Source organism: Protopterus annectens, chromosome 5.part0 (assembly GCF_019279795.1).
Source record: "Protopterus annectens isolate FY-2018-M chromosome 5.part0, PAN1.0, whole genome shotgun sequence".
Taxonomy (NCBI): Eukaryota; Metazoa; Chordata; order Ceratodontiformes; family Protopteridae; genus Protopterus; species Protopterus annectens.
In genome coordinates, this window is record NC_056735.1 from 252,358,106 (window position 1) to 252,376,604 (window position 18,499).

The window sequence follows — 18,499 nt, forward strand, 5'->3', positions numbered from 1 at the left end:
CTAGTTCTGCATGTTAACAGGTTGATGTGCATTGCATATCACACACTATTTGATATTAATTTCTGTAGTTTAGGTGATATATGTGTGAAAAAATGTACTGAGACAACACATGGCTGCATTGTAAATATGTGACATATTCTTAGATAGATTTCAGTTTGTTATGTGATTTCATGTCATAAACAGGAAATGGACAGTAAACAGCAGTAATACATTATAATATTTACTTTTCCATAGAGTGGCGAGCAGCAGTTCTGTATGTCAGTTGGCAACGTGTTTGAGCATGCGAGCTACACATTTCCAGTACTTTCCATGTTTGTGCGTAGTTAAGCAGTGTGTAAATTTGAGCTGCACTGCTAAAGTCTGAACATTAGTATTGAGTCTATGAAAGACACCTGCTGCTTAACTGACTCTATGGCAGCAGGTGTAAATGCTTTGATACATTTCTTTTTTTGAGACAAGATGATACTGGGTTTGAATCCAGGTGTATCTAATGCTTTTAAAAACTTTTAAATAAACATTGATAATGCAATTACATTAATTCTTTATAGTATGTGTGTTGCTGTATATTGGTATAGTGCAGCAGGGTTAAGATTGTGCGGAGATAACCACAGCATTGTACCGCTGCTCGATGTCACTTGGCATTGCTGCACAATGCAAAAATCCACACAAACATAGAGGCCACAAAGTGAATGGATCCATTGCTTTTTCTGCTGCTTATGTGTGTTGTGTGTGATTCTATTTTTTGACCGGATTATAGGTATTAAACTGGAGTAGATAGGAAAGTGGTGAAATGGGGAGAAAGCAAGGGGAAGAACAAAGGGAAAGCAATGCAAAAATATGCAGGAGGGAGGTAGGCAAGAACCATAGCTATCCATTTCTTCAACAGTAAAAAGTGATTATATGTGCAGAATATTAGCTGAATTTGGTCTCTCACCTCCAGAGAGTGGGGTGACAACAATGTAATCACGTTGTATAGCCAATTGGACCAAATTACGTGTGCAACATGGAGAGCTATGTATGGGACAATTTTTTGGTGGGACAGGTGCCCATTTTGTTTTTTGATTCAATAAGAGAGGACTGCTGGGTAAGGGATGTAGGTATGTCTGGGTCAGGTATGTTGGGTAGGCGAGGAAGCAAATGCAAACTGCAAACAAGACAAACAAGATAAGAGACAATGACTGTGAGGGTTACAAAAGGTTGGGGAACACCATGATTTGGGTTAGGGAGGAGACAATCCAGGCTGATACCCATCAACCCTGGAGACATTGAGAATTGAGGTCTCCCCCACCAGACTGTCATCACTGTCCTCTTACTCCTTTGACGGCTGGAGTACTTGATGGCTTCTCCTCCTATGGACCATGAGGGAGAGCAGCCTCTCCATTTGGCATAGGCATACACCAATGGTACAGTGCACAACCCTATGCACCAACCCTGGCATCTCCTGGCAGGTGATGAAATTACCACATCTGCCACTGCTCCCAGAGGGTACCACTGCACAGCTTCTAGGACAGTATTACCTGAGGGCACATGTAGTGCAGGGGCAGCAGAGGCAACACTGCCAGGGTGGCTCAAGATATGCTGGGGATCAGTGCTGGAGCCAGTGAAGTGGGGGCAGTCAGATTCACTGGGGCTGGCCTACCTCGCTGTGCTGTGTAGCCCTTAGTGATGTGGTACACATGGATGACATGAAGACATTTTGACAACACATAATAGAAAATCAAAAAAGAGAGATAATGGTTGAGGTAAGATAAAAAAAGACATAAAATTAATACCATCATATGTGACATACAATGCATTAATACAATATTGTTGAAAGTAATCATTGAAATGTGCATATACTGCATGAGTGTTCCAATTACACAGATTAGAGTTTACAGCAGGGCATTTGTGTCACTGGTATAGAGTTTTTAATTTAACGTAAATATTATTGAAGAAATAACAGTATTATATAATTGTGAATCATGGTATTTGAACCCATGACCTCTGACTACAGTCTAATATTAGACTCCTACAATTTGGTTTGTGCTACAGACTAATGCATGCATGCTTGCTTTTACAGTTAGGATATGCATGTTCAATTTGATACAACTCTATAAATGACCAAAAAAGCTATCTTTAACTTTTAAAGCTACAATAGCACTTCTCTTCTGCTGCATACAAATCACTTCCCTCAGTCTCTCCAGTCGAGCAACATAAGCCTGTCAATTGAAGTCATCTTTGGTGTGAGCTGGGGAAAGAACAGAAAAGAAAAGCATTATGCACACCAGTCTTGCCTATATTTAGCTTTCTAAGTCTTACAAGTATTCTCTTCTTGTCATACTTACATAGCTGTAGGATGTCTGCTGTCTCAAACTCATTCAACCAATGATTGAGAGTATCCCTCTTTCACCTGTGTAGGTCACTAAAGTTATGCCTACAGTGCTCTCCACTGCTTGGCACACAAGCAGCACTGGATACAGCCTGTGCCATACTATTCCACATCTCAGACTTGTACTGGAAGCCAGAATAGTTCCACTGCAGAAGCCTTTGGCTGTAGCACTTTACAAGGAGTCCAATAAATATTCTGGACTCCTGGACACCCCACTTCTGTGCCTAACCTTAGCGCCTTCCTCTCTAATGCCAGCCATGCCTACCAGCCAGACTAGAGCAATGGAAACTGATGCTTTCCCACCAATGTTATTGATCACATTTACTGGTTGTGTGCAAACCCTAGCAATGATGCCAACTGTGTTTGCATGATGTCAAGCAGAGAACAGCAGTGCCAAGCAGGGAGAAATTAAATAACTGAAATTGGAAGGTTAATCTAACACTTGGCCTTAGTTTGACGGGTGTCTACAGATGTATCCTCAATATATATATATTGGAAATTGGAAGGTAACTGTAGGGTGAGTTAAGTTTGCAGTCATGTACTGGGGGCATAAATGTAATGACCTAACACATTTGTTCTTAACTTTATATACTGAGGAAAATTGATTTTTGCACTGAGGTATTCAAACCAAGTAATAAGGGTCAACACATTTTCTTCCACAACATTGATTTTACATCTTTGCCACAGAAGAGGTGCTGCTCAGACATTTGTTTGGAATCATACACAAATATAGGTGACAGTTTGCACTGTTACACATGTATGTGTGTGACTTGACAAGGTTATTGGATATAGATCCAGTTGTGTATGTGTCTTATGTAATTGTGAAGCCCATGCAAGTCCAGATAGCAGAATTATACTTACAGAAATACAGTAGATAGTATAACCTCAGTCATACATCTGAAAGCACAGTAATGGTGTGTCATCTGTCATACATATAATTCATATCACCTCCACTATATAAAGTGTTATAAGTGAGAGTGAATATAATGGGAAATGGAACAACAGTAAAAGTGTATAGAATGTCCTGTATTAGAACCCAGAACCATGTGTATGCCAGTCCTGCACTTATGCCTGTTTCTGCAAGAATGTTGAAATAACACTTGTCTTTTTTTCAGTTCATTGCTATAAACTACACAATCACAACATTAAAAATAGGTTGCACACTCTGTACTAGAACCCAGAACCATCTGTACTCCAGCCCTACAATTACACCTTCTGCAACAGGATTAGTAACATGACATTTTCTAATTTCCTAATCATTCTTAAGGTCTCTCTGTCGACCATCAAGCAATGCCATTTAGTGGGTTTGCACAGTGCTCTGCAGAATTAACTGAATGCATCCAGTTTCAATTACTGGCTTTCTGAATCCTGCCTGCAGGTGCTCGATGGCTGCAACTGCTGAGGAACCTTGCTAACCACCAGGCAATGCCGCTAAGCGCAGTTGCACGATGGAACACAGGAATTGCAAAAATGTATTGCTTTTGATCTTTGCCCTTGTACAGATGCCCTGTTTGCAGGTGTTCTGTCTGCTTCCTGGGTGGGCCACTACTCCAATTTATACACTGCTTTGCTTTGTGCAAACAAGATAAGCACAGCCAAACATGACATTCATTTTCTCCATTTCTCATGTTTGCACTAAGCATTGCATCGCGCAAACACTGGTCCCACCCCTCCACAAAAAGAAGAAAAAAGTAGTTGAAATGAGTAAAAGCAATCTATGACATTCACACTACAAAATGTTAGTACACATGAGATATTTCTACATGGGTCTGGATTTGAACTCACACTCCAATGAACCTTCAGAACATAATAAAGATGCCTTATCCATCTTTGCCACACAAACATCTTTGCAGCAAGAAACTGAAATCATTTTTCATACAACCAATTGCAACATCATCTACAGTAATATGCAACCATACAAGTGTTAGTTGTACATTTATTATTTTTGGATGTAGTACACTAAGAGATCACACAACTAGTTATGAGTATTGCTTGCGAATATGCAGCTCTGTCTTACCGCTCTGTGACTGTTGCTCATTCTTCTCTTATCTGACCAATTATCTGAGACATGAAGTCTGTAAGCCTTTCTATACCAATGTCCTTAAAATGTGTGAGGATATTAAATAAAAATAATATAATATGCTATCGCCAAAAAATGAAGGGGAGGTTGGATGTTAATGAACAGAACATGGAAATTATGTGCTGCTTACTTATATTTCCAACCTTGACAAAATTACATCTAACACTTTCTAAGTCTAACCTGACACATGCACTGGAAGTAGGGCAGTCTGCACTGCTGTTGTGTTTTCGTCTCCCTACCAGTAATCATTCACAGTTGCAATCCATTAAAAACAAACACTGAGGGAGTGCCTGCACTATCTCTACATCTGAAACACTGAGCCAAGTATTTTGGGATTCAAAAATTCTAATGAGTTCACACCTCATTTATATCTTCACCGTGCTGACAGCCCTGAATCTATACCATAAAAAGGTAACCATGTAGCTAGGGAAACTGAAGGTGAGGAGACTTGTTTATGTGGAGATTTTGAGATACATCTGCACAGAAGATTACTGAAATTGAAAAGGTATGCTTGCATTTTGTCAGCTATATGCTGTATTTGCTGAAATGTAATTAAGAAAAATCAGTTTCATAGTTTATATATATATATATATATATATATATATATATATATATATATATATTGATTAGCAAAGGCTTTTGCACTTTTATCTCAATGCATTAGTTAGAAGTGTACATGGTTATGTTTGTCAGAGCATTTCACAGGTATACATGATTGGCAATACCTTAACATGGAATGTTCTGTGCTAAATATGTAGACACATTTCAAAGACAGTTCATTTGATAGCACTTATAGCATTCAAAGACTTTTGGGGGTTGGGGAAACAAAGCTGCATTTCTGTTATGGCACAAAGATATGTTACTATTGTTACTCTCCTTTTTTTTGCATCCAGCCTGTTGTTCATACTTCAAATCTCTAAACTGTTTTATGTTTCTCTAGTGGGTAATACTGAAATGCTACCTTTTCTGTTTTATCTGGGAACAGTAATTTGTAGTTATGTGATAGTTATGTGTATTATCCTTTTACTGTCTTTCAGGACACCTAGGATTTGCTTACACTACCACGTAACAACATGCAAGTTTATGCCAGTCATTCCTATTATTACACAATACACTCCAGGTTCAACACTTACCTTGTAGATCCAGCAGTTGCAACAGTTTTAGTTCAAGGCTGACTCTGTCTGATGCAAGCAGTACACAGCCAATACATGGGGAGGTAAAAGCAGTGAGAGTTGCCTGGCATCAGTATTACTATATGTATGTGTGTAGGAGGAAGGTTTTAGGTGCTTAGGTGATGAGTGAGTGTGCCATCCATTGTCTCTTAGCCAAGTTGAGGGCATATTGAGCACATCTATCTGCCTACACCCACAGAAGTTGCTGGTTCTCCCTCTGACTCCTCATCTGCGTGTGGCTGTGGTGACCTTGCCATTGGTGGGTGGATGTATGGCCTTCCCCATATTGATCCTGCTGAAGCTGTTTTCTCAGGATGATGGTGTGTACCATGACACATACTGTGAATATTTCAGTACATGTTTGTGGATTGTACTGCAGGGCTCCCCCAGATGTATCTAGGCACTGGAACTGTGACTTCAGCAGCCCAAACACATGCTCTATGATATTTCTGGTTTGAGTGTCTGCCTCATTATGTTATTCTTAAGCAGTTGTGTGTGCATTTCTAATGGGTGTCATCAGCCACAGTTCCAGTGCATAATCTGCATCCTCCAGTAAATGGCCCTGTGGGATATTCCCCCCTAGTGAACAAATGATACAGTTGGGAAGTGTGCCAGATATGTGAGTCATGATAACTGCCTGGGTTGCCAGCCCACCATGCAAGATGATTCCCTTGGAATTACACACAACTTGGCAGTTAATAGAGTGGAAGCCCTTTCTATTAGTTTAGAACCTTTCCTGTTTCCCAGGTGGTGCCTTAATTTCTACATGTGTGCAGTCTATGGCACCCAGTATTTTAGGGTAGTGTGCTACTGGGTAGAACTCCTGCACATTTCTGGCCCTATCATCAGGAGTACGGGGAAAATATATGTGGTGGCTAGCATGTCGGAGCATAGTATTTGAGAATTTATGGAGGATCCCATATGCTGATGCCTGTGACACCTCCAGCATGTTCCCTGTTGGTCTCTGAGAGGTACCTATAGCTAAAATTCTAAGTGCTACACATACCTTTTTCTCCACTGGGATGGATTCCCCTCAGTTTGCCCTGGCTCTGAGTTGAGGATAACAGAGGTTGCAGAGTTCCTGTAGTGTGTCTCTATCCACCATGTAGAGCTGTACAATTTCCACATCATGTAGATTGTGATAAGTTACCCGGGGTCTGAAAACTCTTCTCTTTCTTGTTCTTGGTTTATTAGCAGCAGCAGTAGCATAGACTTCAGCCTGTTGCACATACACATGAATTAAAGCAACAGCAGCCCCTAACATTGTTTTTGTGTAGCCTCCTCTCTGTAGCTGTATTCCAATAGGTTTTGGAATTTGCAGGGAAAACCAGCTGTGAGTCTACAGAGTTGCTTTATAGCTTGTTGAATAGCTCCTCTATCTTGGATTGGTTGATTAGCATACAGTTCAGCTGTTTATGCAATAATTTGCATTCCACACTGTTTACCTTGTTTGCAAGGTGGTGCACGGCTCTATACACCATGTAGAGGCATTTAATGAATCCAAAACAGTGCACTGTGGTGCAATGTACATGATGGAAATGGAACATGTAGGCTTTATTTAATCTGTCTGAAAAATATATTTTATGTTATATGGGTTATTCGGAAAGAAAGAATAAATGAAAAATGAATTTTAGCAACAATATTATGTAAATTCAGATGGCGGTTATGGAATAGGGAGTGGGGGGTCTAACAGGGATCAACATTTAGTATGACTGTGTAAATGGATTTGTGTGTATATATATATATATATTTATATATATATATATATATATATATATATTTGTACATTTGTAAATAAGAGTTATTTTTGGATATAAATAAACGACCCCTACTCTTTTCAAGTACTAAGTGGCATCAAAGGACTGTCACTAGTGGTTGGTGAATTCCAATATGGAGGAAGGAGTAAACACTGCAGCTGGAGAAATTATGGAGAGGGACATAGAGATATTGGAGAACTTAATGAAGGAGAGCAAAATGAAGGTGAAGAGGTAAGCTGGAGTGCTGTGATGGATGGAGTGGTGCAGAAACAGTCTGATAATGCAGCTAACAGTGTGCAAAGAAACATATTATAGAAGCATGCTTGGCTGATGTAGTAAACAAAAACACTGTAAGGCTTTCAACCAAATGGACATTAAGAGAGTATCCAACATACAATATGCAAAGAAAAAAAAATACTGGAATAGCTAAGTGCTTTTGTTCTTTAATACAATAGAACTTCGGAGCTAAACTAGACTTACAAAGTTTATTTATACAGTGCCAAAAGTCACATGATTAGTTAGCTGACTAGTCAGATGACACAATCAATCTAAAACTTACTAAACAAATGTATTAATAAATACTGTCAATTGCTAAACTTTTTAAGCAAAAACAACATAAATTAAAACCATAATATTCAAATTCTCTGTGCTTTAAACCAACATTTAATATTAATATATTCATTTAACCCTAGCCACTTATGAGCCAACAACAACATCTGCTAATTAATTTCTTTGCATTCAAATAATGAGTTAGTATCTCCACCTATTGGTTGGTCATCAATATAGTCTAATACAAAGAAACTACACTTTTTGAAAACACCACAAACTGCAGCATGTTTTGCAAATGATTTATTGTTGTCTCATTTTTTAATGGCTAAAAGATGTTCATAAACTCTACATGAAAGTTGTTTGGTTGTTTTACCTACCCCTTTTCTTCAACATGAATCAGCGAAGTGGCACCATGAACAATAATTACATGAGGGGTAAACAGTAGGGCAAAGATTGTGCGAGAGAGAAAAGGGCTTAACATCTCTTTGTCATGTGTTTAATTCAAGTGACTTTGTTTTAAATTTGGACCATTTGAAGTTGCTTCAGAAAGGTTTTTCCTTTATACTATCTAGAAGGCCTAATATACTAAGCACATCAAGGATTTAAAGTTATATGTTCATAAACTTAAAGGAAAACTCCACCTTAGAACTTAAAAAAAAACATGTTTATTATATATTTGTTTTTGAGCTATTTTAATGGCTCAAAATGACTCCAAGTGCTTCTTTTACAATTTTAATGTGTTTCCCTCAAAATGTGGATGATGGGGCCTGTCTTGGTAATGATATCTTGTTTTCTTGCTTTCATTCGTCCTTCCCAGAATAAATTTCAAGTCATCTTTTGTAAGAGTCATGCTAGACATAAGGAAGTGGTGCTGTTTTCTCATGCCATTAAGATAGAATGGTAGGACTGTGGCACTGTTATCTAACACACCTTCTGTAATGGAGCTGCTTCTACATTTCCCTGTCTAAGCCTCATTTATTTGTCTATCAGACCACATTCTATGTTATAAATAGCTGTCAGCTATTTCCAGCAAAAGAAAGTAGGTAAATACCAGGCTTTTGTAAAGTGATTTTTTTGTAGTTCTAAAAGAATGTACAAACCTTCCCCCACACTCTCATGCTGAGTTGTGAAAACTCCAAATGCAGAATATGATCCTTGCTGTACATTTACAGGTGACAAGTAGTAGGAATCCAAACAAAGAATGATGCAGAATTAAAATGTGCTTTATTAGTTCCTTAATTATTTCTGTCATGTACACCCCCCTTTTTTTATTTCGTATTTATTTATAATTTGGTAACCAGGAAAGTGAACTAGTCCCAGGGCCCTTTACAGCCATGATGTGGGCTACATTGGTAAAGATAATAACAAGTAATAAATGCACTTAGCAATACAAAGAAAAAAATACTGGCATAAAGACATTGACAAAGATTGCATGTGCAACACATAGCCAATGTGTAGCAGTGAATAAGTGAAACATTAAACAATATTTACTAGAATGTGTACATTAATAATGCTTAACTGTACTATGTTAAGTTTATTATAAATAATGAACTGTATGTACCCATCTTGCACATATATATATATATATATATATATATATATATATATATATATATACAGAGAGAGAGATGTATGTGTGTTTGTGTGTGTGTGTGTGTGTCTGTCTGTCTATATGTATATAATGGAAAACTACATTATATGCATGTGTTTGTACTTCATGTCCTTTAAAGAAAAAAAATGTAAATTTTGTGTAACTGTACATGTGTGGCTACACATAAACACTCACACACACACAAACACACACACACACATACAAACACACACACACGATATGTGTGTATGTGTGAGTGTATAATGTATGTAACATGTAGAATACTATATGTGGGGTGCAGTACTGCATTTAAATGCGCGTCTCACTCTCTGTCTGTGTATGTTTATTTAAACACAGTTAATTACTTCTGATTTCCTTTTCTTAACATTTTTAATGCAAGAGCACATAGTAAATGTTTGTCAAAGTAAATTCAGATGTATATTATGGTTGCCATTAATGGTCACATTTCCTTTGTGGACTACAAAATGCTCATGCACTCTAACAATGTAAGGACTGGTTCAAAGTCAGTGGGAATCTCTTACCATGGATCACAGTGTGCCAGATATGCACTCCCCTCTAGGAAGATGTCACAAAAAAGCATAAAAAACTTTTTATGAACATTATCAGTGCAGCTAGTTGATAGGGTTGCCACTTGTCTCTCTTTCTCCACTTCTGGCCTGTGTAGGGAGTGGGTCTTGAAAATGGCAGATATATTAATACTTCACAAGAAAAAAATATTTTCTAACTTTTCTCTAAATGTCACAGAAATCTTTAATACTACATTTAAGTTATCGTAACATATAAACTATTATAAATAACCAACATTTAAAGCTTAGAATTTCAATACTGTGTTGCTTCTTATGTAACTTTGTCAGAAGAGGTGACAACTACCTTTAAAACCCTGACTGATCTAATTGCTTTGTTTTGATATGAAAGGGGAGTGTTAAGTTCTCTCTGCAATAAAAAACAGTGGAGAACAGTTCCACAGCTGTGTCTTTTTTATATTAGCTGCTGTGTTCCTGACATTAGCAGGATTAATTGCCCATCCAAGATTGGCAGCAGTACCTAACAGGGTAAACTACAGATTTATCTGTGTCTCTGTTATGTCATGCAGTTGGAGACAAATTCCTCTCTAAACTATGTGAGAAATTAACCTTAAAAGAAAGAAAGTAGGTGGGCTTTCCCTTTCTTTGATTCCAGTGTAAGGAAATAAAAGTTTTAAAAAGTACACACAGGTTTCTGATACCTACACAATACTGGAACAAATTTGTAGAGAGAAAAGACACCCAAGGATTGAGTTAAACTGTAGGAGATGGTGGCATTTTCCTTTAATTTATATTACATTACATTTTGCATGATGTCAGCAGATTTGACACTGACATTTTGAATATGGTTAGAAAAAAGTACTTTTAATCCAGCACTTCACAGTACATTACAGGCATATTCTAATACTTGTGAAATAGAACTTTGTGGATTACTTAACATCAAACCTATTAAAAAATACCTGTTAAAAGTGCTTTAATTTAACATCTGCTGAAAGGATACTGGTACTGAAGGGACAGTCAAATTTTAAAATTATGAAAGTGATTATGGAAATTGTATCTTTCTTATGACTTTCACTGATTATGTTAAATATTTTAAATCTACTAGCATATGTAAACTGTTTTGAAGAAGTTACAGTAGATCATATTTATAAATAATGTTTGAGTTTAAATTTCTGTTTGCTTGACATTTTACATCAGGGTTAGATAGTTTTTGTTTTATTTGAGCATTTGAAAGTTGAATTCCCTAAAGTTACCAGTTGTTTGGAATACCCAAGATCTAGAAGGATGCTGTTAATTCATATTTTACACCAATTATAGCAGTGGATTTAAGTAAAACTGAAACTATTACAATCTATTTGGACTCTATTTTTAATCCCATTGTCCAAAAATCTAGATTTTATCTCAAGGATTATTGGTCATCATTAGAGTTGTTACACAAGTACCAGTTTACAGGGCATGAAGCCATGATTTTTTTTTACTTTGGCTGTTTTTTCTTTGTATACATTTATTGCACACCATATAGGCATTGATTTTGTTAGAAAATATTTAAGTGCATTTACTGATTTTTGACATTGTTTTTAAAAATGCAATTTGCACTTTGTTAGAATAAGTATGGAAATATTTTTTTTCACATTTGACAACAAGTACTATAGGCAAAAGAAAGGTGTTGCAATGGGAGCAAGAATGACGCTGTATTTTGCTAACTTAGTTATGAGTTGGTGGGAATGTAAGATTTTAATAGCTCACCCACTGTTTGCAAAAGTTTCTATTTGTAGACATTATATAGATGATTATTTTATGGAATGCTTCAACAGCTGATTTCAACAGCTTTGTTACTGATTTAAACTCTAGTACTAACTTTCTTACTTTTACTATAGAGAGCCATGGAAAACTAGCACAATTTCTTGATTTAGTCATTACAGCTGATTTTGAAAACAAATGTTTCCACAGTAAAATATATCATTAGAATCAATCAACTTGCTGCTCCTGGAGGAGGAAAACTAGTGTTGTGCTTAGTCTCCTCCCTCTCATGGTCTCAGGATGCTTCTTCAGTCCTAGTTAGTCCCACTGGGTGGAAGAGGTGTCCTCAATTCTTGTATTAAATCCACATACTCAGTTCTTTCATAAGAGTTACTTTATTTGACAGATGAGATCTGCTCAGACAACTGTTTTAAAAGTTTACCAATATGTAGTGCTGTCAGGGACATACACTGACCTCCCTACCACTTCACAAGTCATACACCTATTTTAAAAGTGATTATATAACTGTACTGTGGTTTAACACACACACAGTATGGCTCCCAACCCAAGTCCTTGTAGAGTACCATCTTTTGCATCCGTATTTGATATGATGTCAGATTGTGAGGAAGTGATAGAAAAATGGTCACAGTAAGGTATTTCAAGTCTTCGTGACCGTATAGCAATCATAGGAACAAAGTGTAACTACTTCCCATTCTCTGCATTTTGCCCACAGACTGCCCCCAAACAGAAAGTGGCTTATGGTGATCACCTCTTAATTGTTAGATCAAGGAAAATTGGCAGAAATTAAAGCCACATTTTTAAATATGCTTCATCCTGCTACAAACCCTCTCTTCCTCCATGACTGCTGTAAAACGTAAACATGAATGCAGTTTTACTGTGGGCAGTGTATGCCACTACCATTTGCCACAGATAATATGTATTTGTGTGATGACCCTGCATGGGTTCAGTAATTAAGAGGCCTCAATCCTCACCACTAGCACCAGTGAGGGATGTGCACATTGGGAGGATAACAAGTACACACACAGTAAAGTACAATTTCCCTTAAGAGCACACAGAGATCACAGTCAGTCTGGGGCTGTTTTATCTCTCTTATCCAGATCCTCAATACGATTCCCCACTGGCACAGCTATAGGGTTAAGATCTCAGCCAAGTGGTCAAGCCAAAACCTCCAGCACCCTCTCTGTCCAAGCAATGCTTCATGTCCCTGCCCAAGTAGCTGACACACACACACACACAAACACACACACACACACACACACACACACACACACACACACACACACACACACACACACACACACACACACTTTGAAATTTGATTTATATACAAACACACTGACACTCCTGGGGAAGGCTGGCACAGATTCACTAGCTATGCCTCCTGTTCCCCAGACTATAAGGTAGTATCAGCTGCCACCAACAACTCTTATCAGCTACTATAAGGCCCTCCCCAAAGGGTGACTAATTCTACTGTGTAATGTTACTATTATCCAAATGGTAAATGTGTCCAAGACTTTTAAGGCTATTTAAGAGTGGCCTATACAGTGTCACCAAATACATGCAAATATTCTAAGAGATTAAATATCTCTAAACAAACCAGCCACAATTAAAATGTTTAAATATATTTAATAATAAATTATAAATGAACAAAACAACTCTCAACTCAACACAGTTACAACAGAATTCAGAATCATATGATATATTTTAAAACAACATTGCATGATAGTCTCATGATAGTCTCACATAAATACAGAAAACATCTAAACTAATCTTACTAAGTTCCTATCTATCTCTAAAATAAATCACTGTAATCTAAGTCTTACTTACAGAGCCAGACAAGTGCTGATGAGAGGATTTTGTCAGATCCATAGACAAATACAAAATGCAGAGACTCATTATCTGAGATAGTTCTTAAGTTACTATCAAACATTTCTGCTCAGTTATCTCAGATTACATAATTCTTTGTCACCTCTGTGTCAAAAATAGTTATTTTGCAGAAGTTTGCCTGGACGTGGAAGCCATAAAATGGTTAAATACTTTTACCTTTGAAACCTGTAATTATTTCTGTTTCCAGACAATAGAAAAACCTCCTAGCTCTAGGCATCCTGTCTCTTAGCTGAGATAAACACCATCGTAAAACTCTTTGCTTTTCTTGAGGGTTTGCAAGTTAACTGTATGTTCCAGCCTTTACCATCAAAACATACATTTGCATATGCATATAGTTTATACACATTTCTGCTCTTTTCCAGCATGGCACACTGTGGTTACATTCTTGAAGTTCAGCATAGAACATACAGTTCAACACACACTTCTGCACCAGTAGTTTAATATACACATAACATATTGTTTTCTTACATTTGTAAGACAAGCATACAAATCATATTACTATTCACAAATAACATAGAATTATTTACAAAATTCCAGCTAGCTCGGCTGGCAGCCTTCAAAATTCTCCACCTCCCTGAAAATTCAAGCTAATTTTTCAAGTGACCATTGAGAAAAATTGCTTGCGAGGGTTAAGCCTATCTAGGAATACCTTCCCCCATTCCCTGTCTTGAGAGCCCATCTGCATGCACATTGCTAACCCCACTGTGGTGCTGCACTGTCATATCATATCCTTGCAATCCTAGAGTCCACCTTAGTAACTTGGTGTCTTGCTGGCTGGCTCAATGTAGCCATGTTAAGGGAGTGTGGCCTGCACCTACAGTGAATATTCTTCCATACAGATAAGGCTGAAGTTTCTGCAGTGACGACGCTATGGCTAGACATTCCTCTTCTACAGCTGCATACCATTCCTCCCTGGGTTGGAGCCTATGACTGAGATAAACCACTGGGTGCTCTTCTCCCTCTGAAGAAATCTGTCTAGGTACAGCCCCCACCCCATGGTTTGAAGCATCCACCTGCACAAAAAAATTGTTGCTGTAATCTGGACTGGCTAACACAGGAGGTCCTCTCAAAGCTTCTTTAAGCTTCTGGAATGCCTGCTCACATGCTGGGATCCACACTCCCCTTATCTGGCCTGTTTTCCCTTTTCAGATGTGTGAGGGGAGAAACTATGGTACTATAATTGAGGAAAAAAATTCTATAGTACCCTGCTGCCCCTAAAAAATGCCCTCACCTGCTTTTTGGTAACAAGTGCAGGCCATGCCTGAATGGCTTCCACTTTGGCTGGTTCTGGCCTGATCTTACCACTCCCCACTCTATGTCCCAGGTAGGAGACCTCTACCATACCCATCTGACATTTTCTGGGCATAATGGTCAACCTTGCCTTCTGTAGTCTGCCCAGCACCTCCCTGACATGCAGAAGGTGCTTTTGCTAAAAATGGCTGCAGATGACAATATCATCTAGGTAAGCAAGGGCAGAATCTCCTGCTCCTGCTAGGATATGATCTACCAGTCTCTGGAAAGTCACTGTGGCATTTTTCATCCAAAGGGCATCTTGGTGAACTCATACAAGCCAAAAGGAGTCACAAAGGCTGACCTCTCTCTAGCACTGGGAGTCAAGGTCACCTGCCAGTAACCCTTGGTAACATCAATGGTGGTAAGATACTTAGCCCCACCCAGCTGCTCTAGGGCTTCATCTGTCCTAGGCATGGGGTAAGCATCTGACTCTGACTATTTAATTTCATGTATTCCACACAAAACCTGGTGCTGCCATCCTTCTCTGGTACCAGCACCACTGGGGAGGCACAGGGACTGCTGAACTCCTGAATTACCCCTAGTTCCAACATTTCCTGTATTTCCTCCCTCGGTGTCTGTCTGACTCTCTCAGGCATACTATAAGTGGCCTGCTTAATACGCCTTTGGGGTCCTGTATCCACATGGTGTTGCACCAGGTGGGTGGACCCTGGTTTCCCAGTGAACATGTCCCCAAACTCCTGTAACACTGCTTGGATTTTTCAAACCTGGGTAGGAGATAACTGCTGGGACATTGCTACCCTTTCCACTGAGGTATCAGTCCGAGCCTCACTGAGGAGATCAGTCAACAGATCTCCCTCAGACTCCTCCTGCAATCCACTACAAATACTCAACATAAGGGCCTCCCTATCATGGTAAGGTTTCATCATGTTAACATGGTACAATTTGTGCCCCTGCCTCCTGCCTAGCAGTTCTACCATGTAGTTAACATCACTGACCTTCCTTCCTGCCTTGTAGGGTCCCTCCCAAGCTGCCTGCAGCTTGTTGTGTCTGACAGGAATGAGAACTATTACCTGCTGCTGCCCTATGTCATACTCTGAAGTACGAACATTCCTGTCATACCAGACCTTTTTTTGCTGTTGGGCTTCTGCCAGGTTCTCCTGGGTCAAGCGCATGACTTCCCTGAGCCTTGTCCTGAGCTTTAGGAAATATGCCACAACAGACTCCTTGTGGAATTCACACTCACCCTCCCACTCATCTCAAATTAAATCTAGAGGTCTCCTCACCCTTTCCCTATACAACTCAAAGGGTGAAAAAACTGTAGATTCCTGGGGAACCTCTCTGTAAACAAACAAAAGATGGGGCAAATATTTGTCCCAGTCCCTCTTAAACTGGTCTGCAAATGCCCATAGCATGGTCTTGAGTGTAGAGTTTAACCTCTCAACAAGACCATTAGTGTGGAGATGGCAGAGGGTGGTTTTTAGGTGCTTACCCCACAGTACTTCCACAGACAAGCCAGCAGGTCTGGCATGAAATTGGCACCTCTGTCAGTCAGTATTTCTTTTGTGAAAACTACCCTGCTGAAAATCTCTAACAAAGCATTTGCCACCTTTTCTGCCTCAATGGAGGACAGGGCCACTGCCTCAGGGTATCTTGTAGCATAATCTACTGCCACTAGGCTATACATTTTCCCTATGGAACTCGGGGTACTCAGAGGCCTTACAATATCCATAGCTACACTCTACAATGGCTCCTCAATCACAGGAAAAGGCATCAAAGGAGATTTTACCTTGTCTCCTGCCTTGCCTACCTTTTAGCACTGCTCACAGGTGCTGCAGTGCCCTGTTACATCTCTGGAAATCCCAGGCCTATAAAAGTTCTGCATAATATGTCACTTGGTACGTTTTATGCCCATATGACCTGCAAAGAGAATATCATGGGCTACAGCTAGAAGTGCCAGATGGTAGGCTCTGGGCACTACCAACTGCTGTATTCTCTCATCCTCTACCCCTCCCTCAGGGGTCCACTATCTATACAGTAACCCTTTGTCCCAGTATACAGATTCCCGTTTCCCTTGAGAATGAGGTGCCTGACTAGCTACCTCTCTCGGGCCTTGTAATGTAGGACCTGAGAGCTGAGCCTTTCTCAACTCTCTCTTTGTAACCCTTACCAGCTCCCCTTCCAAAGGAAGTCTGGTATCCTCTGACAGCAGTGCCTCACTGTCAACCTGGGCACTACAACTCACCTCTGCTCTTGCAGTCACTCTGTCCAAGAGAACATCAGTACCCACAAGCAGCTGTGGCTCACCTTCAGTCTCACTGCTACAGGGTAGCTCCCTCCCTGAAGTAACCACCTCACCAGTCCTGGCTGCAAGTGTGCAGTCTGTCTGGGTCTCCCCCAGGCTACCAGACCCACATACATGTCCCCAAGCCTGACTGTGTGTAACTGCATAAACACACGGTACTGCATTATCAAAATCATTCCCTATCAAGACATCTGCAGGGATATCCTCAAACACACCTGATTGCTGGCTTCCTTTTCCACCCTGCCAGTCAAGGTGAACCCTAGCCAAAGTTATTTGGAATGAGGTCCCTCCTAAAGCTCTGACTGGAGTAAACTGCCCAGGCAAGTAGTGCTCCTCTGTAACCATTGCAGGCTTCACAATGGTTATGTCAGAGACTGGGTCTCTCTTAGCAATGGTCTCTTTGCCATTCAGTAAGATAAGATATAACCTCTTGAGGTGGTTTGGTACCCTTGTTGTCTCAAGACAACCTACTGTTGGCATGTTGTCATTTCCCACTTACTGGCTCCCCCACTGTTTGTTCCCCACCTTGCCTCCATGGACATCTGTATGCTACATGGCCCCACTGGTTACATTTAAAACATTTAACCCTAGGTCCTAGGCATGTACCTGGAAAAGTGGTTTCCCCTGCTACTGGCAGATTCTGTTGAGGCAGCCTGGGCTGCCCACCATGGGTTCCCTTAGACCCACACTGGGTGTCCCTTTCCTTTCCAGGGATGCCCTTCTTGCTAGGTATAGTTCTCCCTTCTTCCCCAACTCATCTACAGTAAGGCATTGTCTATCAGATAACCAGATTCTCATGTCCTCAGGCAAAGTGCTAAGGGCTTGTTCCCTCACCAAAAGGTCTGCCATCCCTTCAAAAATGGTGACCTGACATCCACTCACCCACCTATGAAAATAAGTGCTTAGTTCAGCAACATATTCAAACACACTTTCATCTGCCTTGTGTCTATGCTCAAGAAACGTTTTCCTATAAGCTTCAGGTATTAACTTAAAACATTCTAGCAAACAGTTTTTTTACAACATTATAATTTAAGCAGTCATTATCAGACAGTTTGGAAAGAACAGTTACAGCTTTACCATGGAGTAAAGGGGTCAGGAACTGTACCCAGAGCCCTTGGTCAACATCATGGTGTTTACATGCTTTCTCAAACATATGAATGAAACTATCAAAATTATCCCCCTCTCTAAATTGTGGAAGAAAGTTACTGACCTTTGCTGCTTCTGGGGTTCAGT